General features: G+C 32.1%; 1 pseudogene; it reads left to right on the top strand.

The window, feature by feature from the left end:
* Positions 1-1,071: 1,071 nt before the first annotated feature.
* LOC124510532 (uncharacterized) lies at positions 1,072-1,185 on the top strand (annotated as a pseudogene).
* Positions 1,186-6,965: the final 5,780 nt, after the last annotated feature.

Here is a 6,965-nt window from a genome sequence, read left to right on the forward strand (position 1 = left end):
ACTAAGTGCATGAATGTATACTTGCATAATTTAAATAGATATTCTATTTGCATGTGTGTAGTTTAAATGGACATCATCAACATAATATATTTAAACTTTAATATCTACAACTTTTCAAAGCCAAAAACTCTGAAGCTTTCTGAATGCTTAACCAAGATGTAATTTAAGTGCATGTCTCATATTCATAATTAAGTAAGCTGTCTTTAACATGAAAATATTTAATATATTTAGTCAATTTATCTTTTATCTTTCCACTTAAGACCATATAATCAATAAATGAGTTTCTTTTAACTATTGCGTTTTATATAATGTATACAAGATAGTACCTTTAATTTAGCACAAATTTATCAAAATTAAGGGTTTTTTCTTCACCATTTCTGTACTTATAAAAATTTACTTACCCAATAAAGAAGACAGACCTACCATTTATGTCAAGGCTGAAGTCAGTGACTTGAATTTTCAGACTGACAATATTGTCACTTATCAGGCAAGTATGGAGGACCAAACAGCTCTGAGTATGTAGTGAATTTTTGTCCCACACAGCAATTTTCCAGTGGAATTCACTCAAGTTTTCCCCTTAATTTGGTGCTTGAATCCCTACATTTCACAAGTATGTTGCTCCCAGTTGCTGCACTGCTTGTTTGGTTTTTTTTTTTACTTCATTTTATACAATGTTTGACAAGTTCACATTCGGGTCATTTTAATGAAATATGATATTGTTTTTATATTTGGTTCTAGCTCTTGGCCACCAGATAGTAATCCTTCGAATGGGAAAGGTGTATTAAAGTTTAGACTACAATTTCTTCATCAAGTTTCTTTTGCATTTCTAAACTGTTTAAACATTAGTAATGTTTGTTTTATGTAATTTTATATATCTTTATGCTTATGTTTTTTTTGTTTCTTATATCTTCTGATATTAATATGGGTACTACTATCTTTTTGTTTGTATTTTCCTGATATCACTTTTTGTACCCTTCCCCCTTTCTATCTCTCTATCTCTCAATTTTTACTCTTTAAAAGTAAATTTCTATACCCAATCTTGTTTATCATATTTAATATCTTTGTTATGTTATTGCTTCCTGGCCTTTTGGCTAAGATCAAGTGTAGTATTTAATGTTTTTGTTATAACTAGACATTGCTGTTATTGATAGAAGTTATCATTCTGTTTATTTTTATGGAACAAGTGAATATGTTTCCATGATAAGACTTTCTGTTTACTATTTATTTTTCTTAATGGTTTTCCTTTTATGTGCTTATTTATTTTTATTTTTCTTACATATTAGTTTGATTATGATGCTACTCATTTCTCCATTCCTCTTGTGAATCTGTTAATTCTATTGTTGTCTCCCAGATCCTTGCTTATAACTTTATGTTTCCTCAGGCTCACATTTAAATACATATTTCTCTACAATTAGATGAATAAGTGACACACATTTCCCACATCTGGATAGATAATTTAAGAACTACTCTACTATTTTCTCACTCCAATAAAAAGACATTTGTGGGATATTTTTATTTTATTTTTTTTTACTTTGCTTTCAATATTCAAACTCCTCTCTCAGCCAGTATAATTCTTAGGTTTTGCTGAGAAAAGATAATATATTTAATTCCAGATTTTAGACTCTGTGCAAATGGCTTTTATTAAAAATATCCTTATTTAAAATTTAAGATACACATTCCCATTTATGATTATTCTCTTTGATTCAATTATGTTTTAGATCTAGGGTAGAAACATATGCATGCTTATAAATATATTTCAAGATTCACATTTCATAATATCACTTAGATACTTTATGTGCATCTCCTTTAGGCTTTTATAGTTTTTTTTTTTATGTTGTCACTTTTTCTTGTCCACCAGCTCTATTTTATAAGCATATATGGTTTACATCCAACTGATTGATTACTTTAAAGGGTGGTGATCCAATATAAGATGATCTCTAACTTTGAGACTAATGATGAGGTCTGGCTTTCCAAAACTATTCTATTTAAGAACCATAACTCTGATGCAAATTAATACGAACCGCATTGCTAAAATCAGTGGATTATGTGTGTGTGTGTGTGTGTGTGTGCGTGATATCACTGGAAGATAGATAGATAAATAGATAGATATACAGATATCTTGTAGAGATACCTATATATGTGGATATATAGAGAGATATCACTATAGATAGATACATATATAGAGAGAGATAGATCTATCTATAGAGATATCCAGTGTGCTCCTATATAGAAACGGATATAGATAGATATACATATAGGTAGCTATATGTATATTTTATAAATAGATAGATAGATAGACACATACAGACCCAGTATATCACTGGAATATCTATCATCTATCTATCTATCTATCTATCTATCATCTATCTAACTATCATCATCTTCTATAGATATTAAGAGGGAGAAAAGAGGACCTAGATACATATCTCAGCCACAATATTTTGTTTTTCATCTTAGAATTTTGGGGGAACATTTTAGCAGATCTTTATCTCCTCATCCATCATCCCAGATGTAGCATGTTTAGCCATTTAACTATTTCTTTTCCATCAACCCATAAATACCTCTTTTGTATACACCAAAGTACAAAAATATTTTAAAAAGGAAAATGATGAATATAACAAAACATGCTTTTCAATATCTTGCATTATATAAGAATATACATGTATTTTATTGGTGTTTCACTGTAATCAAGTACTTAGTTTCACAATGATCTTGCTGTGAACAATGGAATAAATGGATGTGTGGGAACTGAAATTATTCTTTCCCAATCACAATAAAATTCTTTGCCTCAGTGCAACTTAGGTCATTTAAGTGTTGGAAACTAATTCCTTAAAGCTCCCTATTGAAATATTTCACAATAAGAGGACTATCTTTTAACAAGCTGAGCTAAAGGGAAAATGCAAGACTTGAAAAGTGGTAGAGATGATGACCAGATTTTACTCCCACTGATGTTATTGTAAAGTAAATAGGCTAGCTTAATGTCTTGAAGCTGTTGATGACATTTTTTCCAAGCACTTGAACATTAAATATCTGTCTGGTAATACCCTAAGGAATATTTTTCAATGCAATGACCTCTTAGAAGATCATCATAAAAATCATTCTTAATTAGGTTTAGGAAATCAATTTGAGTATCTGTGTAAATCAAATTTTATGTAATGCCATATTGAATGCATGGTCAGGTAAGTGTTAGGAAATAACATATATGCATTATTTTTCTAAATAGCATATCTAACCACTAAGTATTAAACATTATTTTTGTAAAGAAGGAGAATATTATTTCAAGTGTGTAAGTATTTAAGTTAAACACTTATAATTATGATCTGATTTGACATCATTACAAATAGCCAGGGAATAAATGTCATTGTTAGTGTCATTTATTTTTTTTTCTTTTAAATATTTATTTATTTTTGAGAGAGAGGGAGCAGAGCGCATGAGCATGAGCAAGGGAGAAGCAGAGAAAGGGGAGAGAGGATCTGAAGTGGGCTCTGAGCTGACAGCAGAGAGTCTGACTTGGGGCCCAAGCCCACAAAGTACAAGATCGTGACCTGAGCTGAAATCCGGTGCTCAACTGACTGAGACAGCCAAGTACCCCTTTGTCATTGTCATTTAAAACTGTGGACAAGGGGCGCCTGGGTGGCGCAGTCGGTTAAGCGTCCGACTTCAGCCAGGTCACGATCTCGCGGTCCGTGAGTTCGAGCCCCGCGTGGGGCTCTGGGCTGATGGCTCAGAGCCTGGAGCCTGTTTCCGATTCTGTGTCTCCCTCTCTCTCTGCCCCTCCCCCGTTCATGCTCTGTCTCTCTCTGTCCCAAAAAATAAATAAACGTTGAAAAAAAAAATATTTAAAACTGTGGACAATAAAGGCGCCTGGGTGGCTCAGTCGGTTGGGCGGCAGACTTCGGCTCAGGTCATGATCTCGCGGTCCGTGAGTTTGAGCCCCGCGTTGGGCTCTGTGCTGACGGCTCAGAGCCTGCAGCCCGTCTCAGATTCTGTGTCTCCCTCTCTCTGACCCTCCCCCATTCATGCTCTGTCTCTCTCTGTCTCAAAAATAAATAAACGTTAAAAAAAAAACAAAACTGTGGACAATAAAAGGAAAAAACATTCAGAAAGAGCCTAGAATTACAGTGTTATATCATATAACCATGATACTCAAATATGGTTTTACTGTTGTAATATTCAGGAGCACACTTTGTTTCCCAGGAATTAACTAGATTACTAAGGTAATACAGAAGACAAAGGCCTACCTGCTTCAGAGAACCTCAGCAACTTTTGTTGATGTTTGGGTGTCTTGCTGTACAATGAGGACACTGAAGGAATGTTCTAAAAAGCACAGGTGATATTTTACAGTCCCTTTAAAATCAGTATTTATTCATGGCAAGAAGAAAGTGTTATTGGGAAGGATAAGAGGATCAAAAAATTGTAACCTTCATTCCCAAACAGAAAATGTTTGTCCTTAGAATTTAAAATGAGTTATTTTATGTCCTTTTGTAAGCTAGTATTATTTGATAAATTTTTATCAGTATATAACACTATATGTTAATAAATATGTGTGTGTGGACTCATGCATATACCCTAAAGTGATCCTAAGAGGTAATGCTACTATCACATTTTATATGTGAAGAAACTGATAATGAGAGATATTAGGAAATTATGGTTTTACTGGCATAGTTCATTTTCATGTTTCTATCCCTCTATACCATGAAAGTTTAGCAACAAACAATTCTAAAGTCTCCTGGTACTTCCTCTTTTTACATTCACATACTTTATTCCTCTTTATATCTTTTATTTAGAATAGTCTTTTCATTATCTTTAACCTTCTTTGGCTTTTCTTTTTTAACTTCTTATTTTATAAAAGGGTTAGGAGCATGGCTCCTTTAGATATATGGTCAAGGGATACCTGACTTGCTCAGTCAATAGAGTATGTGACTCTTGATCTCGGGATCATGAGTTCAAGCCCCATGTTGGGCATGGAGCCTACTTATAAAATATATATATATATATATATATATACAATGTCATATATATACTGTTTATATACATGGACAAGTGCAAATTTTACTTTGTAGGTGTGGTAGCATGTGACTTTGCCTTATGTATGCATGTGTTCTTAAACGTATATTTATCTAAATCATTCTTCTGCCAATAGAGACAATATCAGTTTTATTTGAAAGTATGAAATTGTTTTCTAAATAAGTACTAGCTCATCCAAAAAAGTTCAAATGAGTCAAAAATAAAAGTATCTCAGCACTTAAGTTCAAATAATTAATGCTTACATAATTCCATATAACAAAATGAAAAGAAAAATGGAAAATGAATATTTAGGAGTCACTTCCTTCAAATAGCTTAAAATTTAGTATTATATGAAATATATGCAAAATATAAGAATAATATCACAATATATAAATTAACAATAAATTATAGAAGCTAAATGAGAGATAAAAAGAATTTAAACCATCTAAAGTAAATAATATTTCCCAGAAGACATATTTTTATGAGCTGGGTTTTGGTAATAAAGTGTTCATAGGTGGAAGTTTCAGATAAGCATTTTATCATTTTGTGAATTGGCAATCATAGGAAAAGATGTTAAATATCTGATCACATACTTTGCAAAATTTGACATCCAATTTAGGTGGACATAACGAAGGCAGAGGATACTTGTGTGTGAAAAACTTGATTGCCAATGATAAAAGTCATTTTCAGAGACTTAAGTAAAAAATACCTGGCTTTCTATATGAAACATTATCATTCCCCCTTTGTCCTCACATATGTATGTGCCTCTCAACATGAAGTGAAATAGCTTGATATCAATTACAGAACATTATAGCCAAGGAATAGACATTATGGAAGGAAGAGAGACATTACCCATTACGAGAATGATCAATTCAATTATGAACTCACAGCGGTACTATACTTGCTAACTTATACCTTTATACCAAACAGTGCAAAGTAGACAAAGTAGGCAAGTTCAAATTAGATATTATTGCCATCATGAAGCTGATTCATTTTGAAGGAGCATTTTGTCTTCACTGGATGCTATGACCTCTGTGTGGCACTACTATTAGCTACTTCTTTATGAGTCATGGGAAAAATAAACCCTTCAGTGCTGGCTGGGGAGGCTTTGAGGTGCTCAGCTACTCACAGTACTAAAGCAGAAAACACAAGTCACTGAACATAGTTAATTTAATAAATAAAGGATGGTGACAAAATAAACCACAGAATGTAGCCAGGGGCTGCAGAAATAGGTATATGTGTTTGAAATGCAAAGATTAGTTGGATGTTTACGTTTCTTTGAGAAATAATCCATTCACTTGGTTGGAAATGAATGACCAAAAACAAACAAACAAACAAACACATAACAACAACAACAAAAAAGCCTTGAATTTTCAAGGAACTAGAAAGTCATATATTTGGCCACATTATTTTAATATGTTGGAAAATAAACACATTTCTACTTAATAATGACAAGTATATGTAGTAATTCCCTATTTTAACCAATTTTAGGTAAGTAAACACTTTTAACTTTAGATTTATAGGGAGAAAATTGACTGTATTTTAGAATCTTTTGAGTTAATTTTTTCACAATGTAATCGGCTATGTATAAACACTTCAACACTCTTCTATTTCAATGAGAAGTGGACATCCAGGTCCAATTCTGTGGGTGAGCAAGAGTAAAAAAAAAAAAAAAAAAAAAAAAAAAAAAGAAAGAAAAGAAAAGAAAAAGAAAAGGTAATACAAAACTGTCACCATTTACACAAATATTGAATAAACTTTTTAAAAGTTAAGAATAGAGATTATCAGTGACTTAAGTTCTAAAATATCACTGTATATCTGAATATTTCTGTTTTCTCCATGCTTGGGACACATTATTTTTATTTAGTTTTAGGTACTCTATTTTCATACCTTATTGTTTTGAAAATATTTACACACATTTATGTAAAACATCCCCTTATAGTTCCAACTATATTTTC

This window comes from Lynx rufus, unplaced genomic scaffold (assembly GCF_022079265.1).
Source record: "Lynx rufus isolate CCGP_SWC_20201006 ecotype Redwood Valley unplaced genomic scaffold, mLynRuf1.p SCAF_15, whole genome shotgun sequence".
Classification (NCBI taxonomy): Eukaryota; Metazoa; Chordata; class Mammalia; order Carnivora; family Felidae; genus Lynx; species Lynx rufus.